Source organism: Micromys minutus (assembly GCF_963924665.1).
Source record: "Micromys minutus genome assembly, chromosome: X".
Taxonomy (NCBI): domain Eukaryota; kingdom Metazoa; phylum Chordata; class Mammalia; order Rodentia; family Muridae; genus Micromys; species Micromys minutus.
Window position 1 is genome coordinate 23,958,119 of NC_137970.1, and position 18,592 is coordinate 23,976,710.

At 36.3% G+C, this 18,592-nt stretch overlaps 1 pseudogene across 1 annotated transcript in view; it reads left to right on the forward strand.

Moving 5' to 3' along the window:
- Positions 1-4,342: 4,342 nt before the first annotated feature.
- The window catches only part of LOC308414830 (heat shock protein HSP 90-beta-like), a 108,764-nt pseudogene continuing 94,514 nt past the window's right edge, over positions 4,343-18,592 (forward strand). Inside the window, exons 1-3 of the transcript in view lie at positions 4,343-4,646; positions 6,427-6,461; positions 8,772-8,802. The product of the transcript in view is annotated as a heat shock protein HSP 90-beta-like (transcript). The remainder of the gene's footprint in view (positions 4,647-6,426; positions 6,462-8,771; positions 8,803-18,592) is intronic.

Here is an 18,592-nt window from a genome sequence, read left to right on the forward strand (position 1 = left end):
TTCTGGCAGTTAAGAATGTTTTATAATGTTCCTCTGTAGATTATTTTATAGGTTATAATTTGGATATGATATATATTTCAGTTCTTAATGGAAAGGGGAAGAATAATCTTCAAAGTAACATCCTATTGTATTTTGACTGCTTTATTGGACAGGAATGAAGTTGTCTGGTGAGACTGCTATCAGCAGCAAGTGGGAAAACCTCTGTAAACCCCATCTGCAGGGCAGCAGCTCCCAAGATTCTTTCTTCCTTCTGCCAAGGCCATTTCTAAAATTTTTGCCTTTGCACTTAATTGGAGTCATGTTGTATAATTATTATTTTCTCTTATGCAAAATGCACACTAGGAAGACTATAATTTTGGAAGGGTGATCTTTTGTTAACCCTTGGAACTTGGTACCTATTGCCCCTAGTAAGCAGACAACACTGTTACCAGACCAAATGAAACCTAAAGAAGTTGGTCTCCCAAGTTTGTTATCACATCCTAGAAGAAAATCTGGCATTGAGATTGATAAAAGGAAAAAAGAACAATATGAGTCAGAACTAGAAGAGAAATTGATTTAAGTTTTTCTTTACCTTTCCTATAGATGTTGTATAACCTATAGAAAAAGTTTCTGTAGTTTATTCTCTTAAACTCTAGTGGACATTCCTCATCTCTTCTTTCTTGTTAGATATCTTGTCACAGAAGCAGTAAATGTAATTGATACGATATTTACATAACTTTATTTAGATATCAAAATGCAAGAAAACAACAAATAGTCTACCATCATGAAAAATAAACAACAATTCTTGGACTTTAAAAAAATCTGCTAAATAAAAAATATGTGCATAGAGATACCATTTTTTTTCATTTTCTTTGAAAAATCTGATATATTTTTTCCTATTTCAGAGAAAGGTTTATTTCAGATTGTATTTCCAAAACAAAGTCCAGCATTAAAAGAAGTTAGGAATAACCTGGATGGAGGAACTGAAGCAGGAGTTATGGATGACTGTTGCATTCTGTCTTGTTCCTTATGGCTACCTCAGTATGCTTTCTTATAGAACCTAAGACCACCTGCCTTTTGATGGTATCACCCACAGTGAGATGGAGGCTCCACATCAACCACGAATTTAAAAATAAATGGCCTACCAACTTGCCTATAAGCCTGTCTTATGAAGGAATTTTCTCAATTGTGCCGTCCTCTCATATGCTAGACTTCTGTCAAGCTGACAAATACCAAGCAGGTCAGCGTCTCATGTAGCTCAATCTGATCTCAAACTTATATATATTGACTTGAACGCTAAAACTTCTTTCTTCCATTTCTTCAGAGAGGAGACTATCAGCAGCATGCCGTTACACTTGGTAATATTGCTGGCATGTCCCCTTCTTTTCTTTTAAAAAAATGAGTTTATAGAGCAGTTTCTGAAGTACATTTTATAGGTTCAGAGTATGAGATAAAAACATAGGTCACATGAGACAAATCTTCATTATCATATTATCAGTATTTCTATAAACTAGGGAAGTAGTATTTGTGATAACTGTGGTGGTTTGATGGGAATGGTCCCCATAAATTCATACATTTGTGTGCTTGGGCATTAGAGAGTGGCAGTAGTTGAGAGATATTATGAGGTGTGGCCCTCTTGGGAGTGGGTGTGCCCTTGTTGAAAGAAGTGTGTCACTGGGAGGTGGCGTTTCACAGTATCAGAAGCTCAAAGCAGTCCCAGTAACTCTCTCACTTTCTGCTATTTGAAGATATCACCTCAGCTATTTCTCCAGCACCAAGTCTATCTGTAGGCTACCATGCTTCCTGCCAAGATGATAATGGATCAAACCTCCAAACTGTAAGTCAACTTCAATTAACTGCTTTCTTTTATAAGAGTTGTCATGGTCATTGTGGTAGTTTGAGTAGGAATGCCCCCCCCCCATAGACTAATGCGTTTGGTCACCAGGGAATAACACTATTAGGAGGTGTGACCTTGTTGGAGTAGGTGTGGATTTGTTGGGAGGGTGCAAGTCACTTGGGGTGGGCTTTGAGGTCTCTGATGCTCAAGCCAGGCTCAGTTTACCACTTTCTTCCTTCTGCCTGATGATGTAGATATAGACTTCTCAGCTACCTCTCCAGCACCATGTCTGTTTATATAACCACCATGTTCACCACCATAATGATAATGGACTAAACCTCTGAACTGTAAGCCAGTCCCAATTAAATGTTCCCTTCATAAAAATTTTTCTGGTTATAATGTCTTACATCAATAATAACGTAGCTAAGATAGCCATTGTGTCTTTTCAGTGACTAATATAGTAGAATATCATTTTAAAAATAAATAGTGAAGTAGCTGTTTGTATCTGTTGATGGGATAAATGAGTGAGTCTTGGAATTTTGTTATTGTTTCAGGAGATCTCAATTTTTATATGCAACAAAATAGTAATTATCAATCTCGGGAGTTCTGTACTTACAACCTAATAAATTCTGCTAGCACTTCTAATAAACTGAATGTTTATTATAACTTGTTATCAATTTTGCACAGGGGAGAAAATGTATACGTGAGTGCCAGAGCCTATGGAGGCCATAAAATACTGTCGTAGGACCTGGAGCTGAAGATAATACCAGTGGCTGTGAGTCACCTGGTATGGGTGCTGGGAACCAAACTCTGGTCCTCTACAAGGACAGCAAGAGCTCTTAACCACTGAAGCATCTTCTGCAACCTCAGAATTGTTAGTGAGTACAACAATTTTGAAAAATAATATATTTTTAGGCATGTACAAAGTAAATCAATACATTTTCACCCACATAGTCCTATCATTTTCTCATAAAAACTAAAAATTCAGTTGTCCTTATTTAGTAATACTTCTGTCCCCTCACATATTACTTGCTATATTCTGATAAATCTGTAGTGCTTAGCTCTCCTAAAATGAATGTCCTCCTTGTGGCATTCATCAACTGCCATAGCGTACCTATTCCAATCATAGCCCATTTCAAGGTCATTGAATCCTGAGTTTTTTCAGAGATATATCAATATTCAACCCTCATTAGATAATGAAGTCTTGTTTTATCACTTTAATTCCTAGAACCAGGAAACCGAACAAGAATGTAAGGGAATGTAACTGCTTAGAATGTTCACCATTTCAAAGACAAAAGGGAAAGGAAAGGGATGATCGAATCTGGTGAGGGCCCCCAAAGTCAGAGCATAAAGAACTTTAAATGACTCTAGAAATATAGAGGCCAGAGGATTTGGTAGGTATTTGATTAAAATAGAATTGCGTCTTTATTATTGTAGTGATGGAGACATTATGAAACAATCCAGGCAATAGAGGAGAGAGTCCTTAACCATGGTAACATTGGCTGAACACTGTAAATAATAATGTAAATAACTAGATGAGAAAGTAAAAATGCTGCTACATAGGTATTAAATGTGTACTGAAATTTAAAACTAAGAAAAAAACAACTTCCCTAAGCATACAAGTAACTATGTTATTTTGTGGGTATCTAGGTAAGTGAAGATGGTAGTCCAACCTAGAATATTAAGATTGAAAATTCTCAGACCAATTGGAGTTGACGGTTGATGATATACCTTATTCTGTTTGTGAACATGTTATTTTAATTTTTTTCAGGGGTCATAGTAACCCTAACCACACAAATGACTATGGGATTTTCAGTGATCTGGCAAAAAGATTATTGTTTACTTAACTCCTAGACATAACTGATTTTCCAGTTAAATAGCAGAGTTATGACACTGTTTCTAAAAGTGGATGACCATGATGAAGATGGCAGCTATCCTAATAAGAAATTATTGGTATATAGTGATTTTAGTAATAACATATTTTTAATTACCCAGGTAAAAAACAATGAGTCCCAAACAATATTTTTCAGGATATTTGTAGGTCTTCATGTAAGATGTTACCTAAAATTGTTAGATATGCATATCTCTAGGTCATGTGATCAGAGAAGACTTGTCTGTGACAAGACACTGTATTGACCAAGCTATTTTGTATGTTTCTAAGGAAGACCTAAAAGTCTGAAATTTATGTGGAACTTTGAAGATCCTCTCTAAGTACTAACTTAAACGTTAATGTCCATGAGATTTTCCAGAGTCCTATGAAAGATGTGTCCCCAATTATGATTGCCATTACATTGTTTTCATATATTTTACTTTGGACATAATTGTGTAATGTACCTGAGCAGTGAAAAGGGGCTGTGGCAGGCAACAAAAAATGAAATAATGAACTTTTACCAAGCTGACACATGTTTTCTAATCAAGCGATCATGGGGTCAATAGCAGTTGTGATATCTTTGAAGTTTTAGAAATTTACGGGTAGTTTTAAAGGTACTGTGATGATGGAAGGAACTTATTTCACTTTTCATAAAGATGATGTGTCCTCATGGAGACAGGACAGCAGACGTCTGCAAATTTGTGGAAGGAGTGACTGTGCTGAAGGAGGAGAATGATAAGAAGAGAGCAGAGAAGCAAAAGTGGAAGGAGATGGAAGCCAGAGATAAAGAGAATGGCAAAGAGGAGAACGTGCTAGGCAAAGCGGATAGGAAAAAGGAAATTGCCAGGATTGAACCAGGGGAAGTGGAAGCAGATGACATGATTCGTGCCGTCAAGAGCAGAAGGCTGCTTAGTGTGCAAGCTAAGAGGAAGCGGGAAATCCAGGAGAGAGAAACAAAAGGTAAAATTTGTCCTGAGAGGTTCAGGAAAGCCCTTTTGTGGGTAGAACAGAAAGTACTAGAATAATGATAGGGTATCTGTCATAAACTATCACTCACTAAGATATTTTTATTCTCTCATGACTTTGAGATAAGGTCTTAGATAGCTAAGCCTTTCCTGAAACTTAACATTGTAGCTAAGCCTGGCCTTACATTCATCCCCCTGCCTCAACCTTCAGAATGTTAGGATTGCAGGCATGAGCTGCCATGCTTAGCTGAATGGCTTTGTGTGCTTGAATACTGTGTGTGTGTGTGTGTGTGTGTGTGTGTGTGTGTGTGTGTGTGTGTGTGTGTGTGTGTGTGTGTGTGTGTGTGTATTTAGGTGCTGGGGAGATGCTCTTGCAAGGAATGTTCACAACTACTTCTAAAGGATCCAGCATCTGCTTCTTGCCTCCACAATCATGCAAGTGGTGCATAGACATATGCAGACCAAACACTCATTTATACTATTAAATGATTGAATTGTTGAGGGGCCTGCAGATTGTTGTAAGCCATGGAATAATAACCATGTATAGATAGCGGTTATTATTTTGTGACTGGCTGCATGCACATAGACATGTCTTCTTTGTGACTCTGTTTGTCTGTTTTGAGACAGTCCTACACTGTAACCCAGGTTGACCTTGACTTTAAGGGAATTTTTCTGCCCTGGAATTGAATATGTGCACCAGAGCATTTTTCTGAGAGGATCATATGTGTTATAGCATGTAAAACAGGTTGTTGGAAGAAACTAATACATAAAAAACAATCTTACTTAATTGCAAACTATTCTCACCATCCCAGAAGAAACCTCAAAAGTCATCCCTTGTTCTTAGCCTCTGAGAACTACTGATCTTTCTAGATTTATGTGCTCTGCACATTTCATTTATATAGAATGCCATTGAGACAGTAAAAGACCTCAGTTTCAGTTGCTACCACAGCTAAAATTTAAGATTTCTCCTGGGACCCACAGAGCAGAAAGTGAGAACTGACTTCCCCAATTTATCATCTGACATTTCCATACACAGGATAAATAAATATTATATATATATATATATATATATATATATATATATATATATATATATGTATGTATGTATGTATGTATGTATTTAAAAAGATGTGTCCTGCATGCACATCTCACATGGATTTACTAAGGTTCTTACAGTTACAAGGTCACAATAAACGTAATAGTAGTCATGAACAGACTCTTGCTACTGAGGAATTTTAAGAAAGGCACTTCAATACAGACTGATGAATCTTCACATTTCTAGGTAAGACTTGGGTGGGATCCCCAAAACAATCCTACCTCTTTGTTTTCAGCAGCTACCCCATTAAATTCTTTCCTAACCTGTTGTGATCTCATGACATTAACTCACTAGAGGCTCTATGTTAAAAATATTGATGGAAAGATGTTTGCAAGACCATTAGGTCAAATTTATGTTCAATATTATAACATTCAATTAATAAAATAGCTTGTTGTTAACAACATTGGTAATCACGAGACTATGCAATTTATATATTCTTAGGTTATGATAATTTCTTTATACTTAGTTTAAGTAATGGATTTACTGTATATCACAAAAAAATTGACCATAGAACTTTAGCAAATTTCTAGAGAAAAAGATCTCTTTCTAAGGCCTTCACATCAGGATTCAGAACTCATTTTTACATCTCATGAAATGACTCAAAAGACCAAGAAACTCTGTCAGTGTCCTAGTTAAGCCAAAAGTATATTAAATGAATTTTCCACAATTTGTTTCTCAGGTACCTGTCAAGATATGATGGCTACCATACCTAAGGTATGTAGCAGGTATTGAGCTAAGTGCTGATGTGAGCCTGAATCATGACAAAAGCCATCTGATTGTCCTTTATAAGGAAAATGATCATACAATTAACAAGCCTTTGCTCCTACAGTTCAGGGAAGAACCATTCACATCCATAAAAATTCAAGAAACTATGGATTTACGCTTTCATGATATATCAAAAAAAAAAAAAAAAAAAAAAAAAAACTTGTTTCACTTAGGAAGACTGAGTAATTTTATTGTGGATAAATTATTTTTTGGAACTCCGAGCTAGCAGTGAAATTGAGCTTTATTTTACAGTTGTCTAATCCAGAAAAAATGAATATTGTTAACTTTGAATTAATTCAAACAAACATTCAAATATAAGTGAAGTGTCTGATAGCCATACATCATGGTCAAGAGAATATACAGGTATGTTAGAACAGGCTTAACCTGAAACAAAATTTTAATATCTGTTTCTATTCAAGAGAATACAGTGATACAATGAAAATGCTATAAGTCAGGTAAGTAAGAAAGTCAGCCCAACCCAGTATAGACTATTTCAAGTGCAGTATTTGTAGAAATGGCACTCATACATTTAGTAAGTGTTCCTTAGTATGTCTTTCAGTGGCAGGCCGATCCATCTCAGTAAGCTACTAAAGGCATTCAAGTGGAACATTGCTTATATGTAGGTAAGTACTCATGTGGAAAGCTAATCTCCATACACATAAATGAGTGATAATGGTGTCCCTAAAATTTCTTCTTATTATAGTTTTCTTTTAAAACTATTGACAGTCTTAATAGCCATGAGTTTTTTAATTTTAGTGATACATTTATATTGAACCGAGAATAATGAATTTGATTTGATACTAATCCCTTGTCACTGCTAGCCCAGCGTTAGTCAGTGGATGTTCTATTGGTGTCCAGTTGCAACAAGTGCTCACTCTGGATGATGCTCTTGGCCTAGAATTAATCCAAGAATTAAGGTATGCTTTAATTATTCCTCAACAATGTTTGTAGACCATTATAGCCTGGTGTCTCAGTTATATTCTGAAACATAGTTTTCCATGTTATTATTTCTGTTCAAAATAGCAGAATAATCCAGAAAGAATTGTTGATTGAATCCTGATAAAGGATTGTTGATTGAATCCTGATAATAAACAGCTGTTATCAGGTAAGTGATGGAAGGGCTATGGCACATTGTCCATCAGCACTCTGTTAGCATCCTGCAAGATCAGGTAGTGTGTCACTAATCTGATGTTGCCATATTTTTATAGGTATTCTATCTGGCCTTTACTAGCGAACAGGTACAAAATGGTATTGTATTCATTCATTAACACTCTTTATTTTAAAATGTGCCATGGTATAATATTTTGGAAACCTTTTTATTCCACCCTCTTGTATGTGATTTAAATAGTATCTTCATTAATCTTTTTAACTGAGTATTAGTTTTATAATATTAAGAACTAATTGTAAAAAAAATTTTTTTAATTTAAAAAAGAACTAATTGTGTATATTTAATGCGTGTAATGGTACTAGCTTCAGCCGGTGCACAAATAATTTTCTAGTGCCAGTTACTATACTTTTTACAGTAGAATTTTGGGCAGAACTCTTTCCGGATATTAAAAATTATATCTCAAGGTTTTGTTATAGGGGGTCAGATTCCAGATAGTATAAATGGATCTTGAAATGATGCAGTTTCCTTATGAATTTTCAAGTATGTAGATAGAATGAAGCTTACACAACATAGTTCTCCAAAATAGGTTTTACAGAGATAGAGCAAGACACCGAATGCCAGGTAGAGCGTATCTAAAATCCAGGTAAGTACTCTGAGTTCTTTTCTCAGCACCATGCTTTTCTTGCTTCTGCTCAGGTAAGAAATGATGAAGCCCTCAGCAGTTACGATGGCTGGGGAAGCATACTTTTTCATATAGTAGAAAACAATCCATACTGAACTTTATTGTTAGGGGATTGGTGATATACTGGTTTACTGTTATGGAACTCCAAGCCTAGTAGCTCTCCCAAGAATATTGTAAACCTTGGGTTTATCCACTTTATATGTAGTTAGAGTGTCTCTTAATGTTTATGGGCAAAGAAGTGGGTATGTGTCTTGTAGGGCTATAATCTGAAACACTGAAACACATTTTCATGGTTTTTTGTTTTTCATACTCTTTAAATGCATTCAAAGGTAACTGAAAATCTCATTAGCAGATATTACTGATAGCCAGGTAAGTAATCCAGGTATCATAACACAGAGTGGACCTAAGGCTCCTCAGTATCCAGGCAGATGACACTTGTGTATAATCCCATATTGTCTTGTTTTGGTAGGTGTCCTGTGAGAGTTTTGACTATTATACAGGTATGTAATGATACCACATTCATTTGTTAGAACCATATTTATTTTCAGCTATATCTTCAATGAGTGTTTTCAGCAAAAAATAAAATATGAATATATAGATGTTGTGGTTCAGTGAAAATCAAAACTGGAAACAACCTAGATGTTCCTGAACTAAGAATTGAAAAAGAAAATGTACATCTGTGCAATGGAATAATATTCAGCTATTAAAACAAAGACATGAAGTTGCAGGCAAATGGATGGAACTACAGAATATTATCCTGAGTGAGGTAACTCAGACCCAGAAAGACACACATGATATGTACTCATAAGTGGAGATATTAGCCGTAAAGTATAGCATAACCATGCTACAATCTATAGACCCAAAGAAACTAAGTAATAAGGAGGGCCCAAGGGAGGATGTGTGACTGTCACTCAGAAGGGTAAATAAAATAAGACATCAGAGATGAATGGAGGGACTGAACCTTGTGGGAAAAGGGGGTGAGGAAGGGAACAGGAATGGGGATCAGGTGTTGGAAGAAGTGGGTGGAAGAGATCTGAGAGTGATTATGACCTTACTATACTTTAAATCTTATTGTTATATGCACAGACAAATGTAGCTACTACACCTTCTTAATCAAGCCTCTCTTTATAGCAAATGGAGATCATTATAGAGAACCCCAACCGGAAACAACATAGAGATCAAGAAATTGTAGAGTTCAACCCCAATAGATACATCTACATCACAGATCCTGCATCTGCGGCTCAAAGGACATCATGGAAGAGGCATGCAGAAAGATTTGAGTCAGAATACCAGGAAATCTTCTGTAATCTTCTGTAAAACAGTGCTTCCTAGTAATGGCTGCATAAACAAAACCATAACAATGGCAATATCACTGAACACAATAATGTGTAAGGAAGAAATTTTTATGGACTAGTACCCCTAGACAAAGGTCTGCAAGCTGAGAAGAATTAGTGTCTCCCAGGGATTCACGCCTTAATTGTTGTCCATTGTAGAGTGGTTAGCCTTGAAACATTTTACACATGAACCACAAAAGCAGACTCTGCATATGTAGATATATAGGCATTTGTGAGTAAAATACATACATATATATGTAGTAGTAATAAGAATATCAACTCAAGAGTAGGATGGGGGCGTGAGAGGGAATAGACAGAAGGTAGCTGGGAAGGGGCTGGGAGAAAAAGGTGGGAAAGGTGACATAAATCTGTTTCAAATAATATTTTCAAAGGTGATGTCTATTTCAAAAGTGGTGTAAATCTATTTCAATAATAAATGTAAATAGATGTGAATTTACTTCAAATATTTTTTAGAAGGAAAGAAGGTAGAGTTGTCAATGTCAATCTTGTTGATAATATTATGTTTTTATATTGCATGAAGATTCATGTTGAATCCATGAATTTTTGAGGCATTGGTTGCATACTGGTTCATTGTCATTTTTATGAACCACCAAGCCATCAATAAACATAGTATAATTAACAGAACCTCTAACAAAAAAGAATAGACTCTCCTGAAGTTAATCTAGCTCTTCCAATAAATTTGGAATACTTATCAGTCATGACAGTAGGACAAGGGAATGAATAGGTGCCCTGGAAGAGTAAGCTATGTTCTCAATCCTAATTTATATTTTTTTCAGATTCCTTTTAAGAAAACATCACTATTTAAAAAATTTACCATTATGTCTTTACTGGTGAGTTGAACTGCAGATATAACATACTGCAGAATATCTGATCTTCAATATGCATACAAAATATATCTAAGCTGTTGCTTATCTGTTTTTTTTTTTTTTTTTTTTTTTTTTTTTTTTTTTTTTGCAGTTTTTATCTGTCTTTATGTTTCATCTGTCTTTGTTTCCTTGTGTCAGGCCTGCCAGTTAATGAGTTTTGTCTACTTATTTTTTTAAAAAAAAAAAAACAACTTTATTTTACAAAACAAAGATAAATGTACAGATTTTAAACATTTTTTGCTTAAAATTATACATTTTTGTCAGTACTTTTTTCAGATTTTAACATAATTTTTACATAAAACTATATGAATATATTTTTTAGTCAGTACTTGATTTTTTTCAAGGTTTGATAGTATGCCTTGAAAACTTAATAGTTACAATGAGCATAAAGTACATGTAAAACAAAATGTAACATGGAAATAGTTAAAGTTTTCTTGTTTTGTAAATATTTTTTTGTTTTGTTTTGTTTTCTTTATTTCTTGGCTTCATACAGTCTGTGAGTTGTTTCTGGGGGAGTGCAAGCCTCTGGGGTTAGCATCCCACTATCAGTGATTGCATATTATGTCTGTTCTTTTGTGACTGGGTTATCTCACTCAGGATGATATTCTCTAGATGCAGCCATTTACTTAAGAATTTGGTTAAGTCATTGTTTCTGGTGGCTGAGTAGTATTCCATTGTGTATATGTACCACAATTTTTGTATCCATTCATCTTCTGAAGGACATCTGGGTTCCTTCCAGCTTCTGGCTATTATAAATAGAGACGCTATGAACATTGTGGTGCATATATCTTTGTTGTGTATTGAAGTGTCTCTGGGGTATATGCCCAGAAGTGGAATAGCTGGGTCTTCAGGTAGTACTATATCCAATTTTCTGAGGTATCACCAGACTGATTTCCAGAGTGGTTGCATTAGCTTGCAACCCCACCAACAGTAGAGAAGTGTTGCTCTTTCTCCGCAGCCTCGCCAGCATCTGCTGTCATCTGAGTTTTGGATCTTGGCCAATCTGACTGGTGTGAGGTGGAATCTCAGGGTTGTTTTGATTTGCATTTCCCTGATGGCTAAGGATGTGGAGCACTTCCTCAGATGTTTCTCGGCCATTCGGTGTTCCTCAACTGAAAATGTTTTGTTTAGCTCTGTACCCCATTTTTTAATAGGGTTATTTGATTCTCTGGTATCTAGCTTTTTGACTTCCTTGTACACCTTGGATATTAGGCCTCTATCTGATGTGGTGTTGGTAAAGATCTTTTCCCATTCTGTTGGTTGCCGTTTTGTTTTCTTGACGATGTCCTTAGCCTTACAGAAACTTTGCAATCTCATTAAGTCCCATTTGTTAATCTTTGACCTTAGAGCTTGAGCCATTGGTGTTTTGTTCAGGAAATTTTCTCCTGTTCCTAAGTGTTCTAAGGTTTTCCCTACTTTCTCATCTAATAGTTTCAGTGTATCTGGTTTAATGTGGAGATCTTTGATCCACTTACACTTGAGCTTTGTACAAGGAGATAAGATAGGATCTATTTTCATTCTTTTGCATGCTGAGTGCCAGTTGGACCAGCACAATTTTTTGAATAGGCTATCCTTTTTCTATTGAATGTTTACTGCTCCTTTGTCAAAATCAGGTGACCATATACATGAGGGCTCATTTCTGGATCTTCTATTCTATTCCATTGATCCACATGCCTATTTCTGTACCAGTACCATGCAGTTTTCAGCACAATTGCCTTGTAATGGAGCTTGAGGTCAGGGATAGTGATTCCCGCAGATGTTTTTTTTGTTGTTGAGGATGGATTTCGCTATTCTAGGTCTTTTGTTATTCCATATGAAATTGCACATTGATCTTTCCAATTCCATGAAGAACTGGGTTGGAATTTTGATGGGGATTGCATTGAATCTGTAGATTGCTTTTGGTAAGATGGCCATTTTTAAGATGTTGATTTTTCCAATCCATGAGCATGGGAGATCTTTCCATTTTCTGAGATCCTCCTCAATTTCCTTCTTTAGAGGTTTGAAGTTCTTGTCATACAGGTCCTTCACTTGCTTAGTTAGAGTCACACTAAGGTATTTCATAGTTTTTGTGACAATTGTGAAGGGTACCTTTTCCCTAATTTCTTTCTCCACATGTTTGTCCTTTGATTATAGGAAGGCTACTGATTTGTTTGAGTTAATTTTGTATCCAGCCACTTTGCTGAACTTGTTCATCAGCTGTAGGAGTTCTCTGGTGGAATTTTTGGGGTCACTCAAGTACACTATCATGTCATCGGCAAAGAGTGATGTTTTTATCTCTTCCTGCTTATCTGTTCTTTTTGTGGTAAGTCAGTGAACACCTTGATTAGATCACAAGTAGAAATTGCTACCTTTGCTCATTAGAGATCTTCCTTTCAAATGTACATCTTATGAGTCCTATTAGCTAATCTTATACTTTTCCCATTTTGGTACAGATGCTGTAAAAATTGAGAAATATTTGTGTTTTCTTAGGTCTTAGGTGACAACTGTAGAAGTCATCCAACCCAAAAAGTCCCAATGCAAAGGTTGGGGAGCACTGCTCTGGGTAGGCTGGAGCTTGCTCTCTAGACCACACTTGCATTGAACTTGCCATGACTCTTTTACTCATTTGTTCTAAATGCAGAGATACAGGTGTGAGCAATGTTCCTGCCTAGACTGTACTTTTTTAAAATGGTGGATGACTAATGTCAACCTGTGAATTTTAAAGGATGGATTGTAACATGTCTCATTGTCAATGTTGCATATCACCCAGCCCGGAAGTACACTTAGGATATGTTTTTGATACCCAATAAAAAAAAAGAATGGAGTCATCTGATACTGCTGTCACCCTCAAAGCAATACAAACATGTAAGCAATGTTGAAGTGGCTATGGGGAATGGGGGCAGTGGGTGTCTTAGCACACTATATCTTAAAATATATATTTTGCACATCTTTTTAGGTTCCATTGAAGAGAATACAGCATTTCAGAGAACACTATTGGGCGAACTTTGCTAAGAACTAGGTACGTGACACAGTTGTAAAGTTGTGATAGCACATTGAATATTGGTCTTTAGTATCAATAAATGAGGAGAATACTCTAGTCTGGATTCCATGAGTGTTTTCACAGGAATTCTCTGTGTTTGTGAGTAGTACATAGGTATTAGATGACACCAAATTTACTCATTAGAATTTTTAGATTTACATTTCATTGTTTTAGGTTTTTATATGTCTCCCTCTTTTAAGCATACATGTCATTAAAACAGGAATATATCCCTAGTATTACTGCCAGGCATCAAAGTTTACTTTAACCTTACAAATAAAAGTTTGTTTCACACTCATAGTGGTAGAAACATAAACATTGGTCCAGTGTTTTCCTGTGTCTTATCATTACAGTATTTCAAATTCTAATTTGAGAAAATGTCTTGTGCAGCCCATGCTGTCTTCAAACTCACTATGTAGATGAAAATTACCGTGAACTTCTGATCTTCATGATTTCCTTCCTGAGTGCCAGGACTATAGGTAGGTACCACTGTACATAATTCATCACTGCAATGTTGATCATGGGATACTTGTAGGTATCCTTTTAAGGGACTAAATGCACCATACAAAGTCACTGTTCTGTGAGATTGTCAAGTCTCCAGATACAATAGATGGATCCTAAAATCACATAGTAGCCTACTGAATTTCTATGTGTACACATAGAATGAGACAGCTACAAAATAGGTATTTAACTGTGTTTTCTTTTTTCAGAGCTAGCATAAAGCATCATCCTGAGACAGTGTCATCTAGATGGGCTAAGCTATAGCATAAAACACATCATTGTTAATATATGTAGGTAATTATTATGGCCCTAACTTTTTACCATGTTTTGATTTTTCTAGTGATTAGTTAAAAATGGTACTCCAACCATCTTTTTAAAAATGATATAGAATATTCTGAGTATTAGTCAAGGAAGAGTGGGGTCTCTGACACTGTTTTAATGTTTGATCATGACAAGTATTCAGATGGAGTGTGAGTGACTCTTTTCAGTGGTCATTGACAAAGGTAAACAGGGATCCAGGTAAAATAACTTCTATCCTGAAGAATTTCCCCCCCTCTGGTCTCTTTTAAGGGAAAATACAGAGAATGGGTGATAAAATCTTGCTAGAAAGGAGGTAAAAGAGAAAATAATGATAGCATAACAAAGATTGTCTGATCTTCAATACTCCCGTGGATATGAAGGGAGTGCCCAACTAGTGTCCTTTGCTCCGAAACAGTTAGTTTTGTAGAACTCATAAGAGCTGAAAGAATGTGTATGCCCTTCTTCGTTATTCTGGACTCATTACCCTGAATGTAAGCATGAAGTGTTGTAGTTTTGTTTTTGGTTTTGGTTGAATGAAAAATGAAACTTTGCTACTATCAGTAAAAACTTCCAGATTTCATTGACTTCTTGCTGACCAACAGTATAAACGTATTGCTTATCTTGTGCTGTAGTGACATCACACCACCACACAAGCCATGTGATCTTAGGTATCTAAGGTAAGTGTTGCAGTCCCTAGGTATATGAGGACTAGTGCCAAGAGTGGAGCTGTCACATTGATTTCTGCATATTTCTGGGATGATTTTAGATAGTTCATAGTTGAGGAGATGTTAAGACCTGACTTAGATTTGTATGTAAGAAGGGTTTCTGACAGGCTTACATTCCCTGTTTTTTATACATTTATTATTAAACCACACATGTATCCTTAACAACCCTGTTAACATATTCTTTTATGTTTGCCATCCAGAAATGTCTTCTACACATATAATGGCAGAAACATACTCACAGGTTCAGATTATGTTCACAGGCTTTATCACCAAGAGATGCAGTGTGTTCTTTTTTGCAGATAATCTTTCCAGGAAGTAAGCGATCTCTTATAAGGAGATTTCTCATGCTCTGAATTCTGCAAGTTTTCACAGGTCAGTCAATGATGCAGAAACCTTTGGAATGACATATGTACCATGGTATTTTCAAGATGCTTATTTGTAACACAGGTCAGAATATCTCACCTGTTGTTTGTATGTAAAATAGGGCCAGAGTTCATCATGTATACTTTTCATAGACTCTTGCCTTCATAATATCCCACTAAATTATCTAATTTTATTGTATGCATTATGACAGACTTTGTGAATTTAATTTTTATCATTATGTAATTTACTGTTATTTTTATATTGATTATTAAGTTTTTACAGGTATCCTGTCAAAAAGTAAGAGTTCCCTTGCTAAGCTCAGCCTATGGGCATCTGCAAATACCTGATAAGAGGGGATGAATCTAGAAATGATACCGTGACTTGGGATTTTAATATGCACAAGTCAAATGATAATGGTGTTGAATGAGCTTTTCCTCACTGTGTTTCTTATAGATTAATACTTCACAGGGCCTCAAAAAGTCCAGCAAGAGTACAAATGTTTGTATTGAGTTGAATGTTGCTATAATCTTGAATTACTATAAAGCAGTGGTTCTCAACCTCCCTAATTCTGCAACCCCTTGATACTGTTCGCCCAACCATAAATTTTTGTTGCTATTTCATAATTATAATTAGCCACTGTTATGAATCATATTGTAAATATCTGACAATGCAGGATATCTGATATGTGTTCCCAGTGAAAGGGTTGGTCCACCCCTAAGGGGGTCATCACTGCAGCTTTAAAGGATGCTAGTGATGCTTGCGAACATAGGTAAGCAATTGTAGTGATCCTAAACCCTCTTTTCAACCCTCATTTGTGCAATTGCAAACCTATTGAATGTGACTTCATAAGATTTTCATGGCCAGGAAACTTAGGTTGAACCTGTGGATTTTGAAGAGTTGATTATATCAGAGTTCCTAGGCACTGTTGACCTGCCAGCCTAATAGTAAGTACAGTGTAAAATTATGAGCAGTTTTTAATCGCTATTCAATTAGAAGTAATCTAGGTATCCAAGGTAGAATTGAAGTATCCCTTGATGTTAGTCATTAGCAAGAGTATGGGTAGGAGTTTATCATTATCATGATATGTTTCTGCATGACTTCTTTTCATGTTCTTTCAGGAGAGCACTTAGTGCCTGTGAACATATTGTTGATGGAGCCTGGCTAATTCCTATATTAGTGATCAAGTGCATTTACCACATGGCAGACCATCTGCTATTAGATATTTATATCAGTGAGAAGGGTGCCTAATGTGCTGTTTCTGTCTTTGGGCTATTTCTAGTAAGATTTCTGGTAGTTTGTATCTTTGACAGAGGCATAGATATAATTAGGGTCTTATTCTCTGATGCTGGAAGTAAGAACTATTTCCAATCTGATTATATTTCTCTTTTGCTCATATGCATGGTTAAAACGTGACTATGTAGCAAATAACTGCTAATCTTTGTGTTTCTGTACCCAGGTTAAGACGTTTGCTCCTTAAATGGTGGAAATATAAACAACTTACCAGGTAATTATCATCATTCCCGCATATTGATATGGCCCATGGAATGTTTTCTGGTAACTTCTTTTTGAAAATCTCTCCTTATTATGACAACTCTTTACTCTTAGAGTTCTGCAAATGCCCAATGATCATGAAATAATAATGACCTTAGCACATAATAGTGACATATGCCACAGAGAATTTCCTTTAGTGTAGTTCTATAGCAGGTGAAAGCATCACGATTTACATCATTGACAATGTGGACATGTAGAATATTCCAGGTTAGTCCTCCTGTGAGCCTCAATCACAGCATAGGACATTTGATATTCAAAGATACAAGTAAGCAGCATTGGTGTCTCTTGTACATCTTGACACCATGCTTTTGTTACCTCTGCTGGTGTAAGAGATGGTTCAGTCCTTAGCAATTGTGGTGGCCATGAGCAAGTATTCCTTATGTGGTAGAGACAACTTATAATGCCCCTGTACATATAGGGTTTGACAGTGTCTCACAGGCTCATATGATGAAGACAATTCCTCAAAAGGCTTCCTCTTTCCTGGGCGTCTCTAGTTTGTGTCAAGTTAACAACTAAACAGCTAGTAGTTTTTGGCTCACTCATAAGTCAGGACAGCTAACCTTCCTATGGCTGGATGTTGTTGATGATCTTAATGTTTTTCATATCAATGACTTTGTGGTAAGTACTAACGTGCAAAGGGTAAAACAGTCATTCATTAAAATGTGTGTGTGTATGTGTGTGTGTGTGTGTGTGTGTGTGTGTGCGCGCGCGCACACACATGTACTCACATGCTTGTTAACAGGGATTTAATACAGGGACACTGTATTATTATGTTATAGTCTAGAACCTTTTGTTTTCTTTTTTAAACATGGTCCCACTAAGCTATCCAAGCCCTATCAGTCTTGAATTTGCCAACCTTCCTGCCTCAGCCTCCAGAGTAGCTGCAATTTCCAGGTTGAATCTCCAAACCCAATATGTTTCTAGGGTTGGTATTGATGTTGGCCCCTTGCAGGACAGTCCATGTCATTCCTCTGTGAATAGATAAGGTTTAAGTCTCTTTGTTTTCCATTGCTGTGCATTTGTTGCAGGTATGCATATACAACATGAATAATTTTTCTCAGTAAGATTAGTGGGTCGTTATGTCTTATGAGGCAGGGAAATTTTATGTTCAACTGGCAGAATTTTAGAATTGATTGTTGCCAGGTGTGAGAAGTAGCACGTGCCTTTGATCCTAGCACTCAGGAGGCAGAGGCAGGCAGATCTCTGAGAGTTCGAGCCAGCCTGGTCCACAAAGCAAGTTCCAGGACAGCCAAGAAGGGATATATTCATCCCTGAGCATGTGCACTTTAATCCTGAACAAGAAAAGGACAGCTGGAGGTCTCGCCAATCCTGATTTCAAATTGTATTTCAAAGCTACAGTAAGAAAACCAGCATGGTATTAGCATAAAAACAGACACATTGACCAATAGAATCAAATTGAAGATCTAGATACAAACCCACACACCCATGGACACCTGACTTTTTATAAAGAAGCCAGAAATATACACTGAAAAAAAAAAGGACAGTATCTTTCACAAATGGTACTGGTCTAACTGGATGGCTGCATGTAGAAGAATGCAAATAGATGCATACTCATCACCTTGCATAAAACTTAACTCCAAATGGGCCAAAGA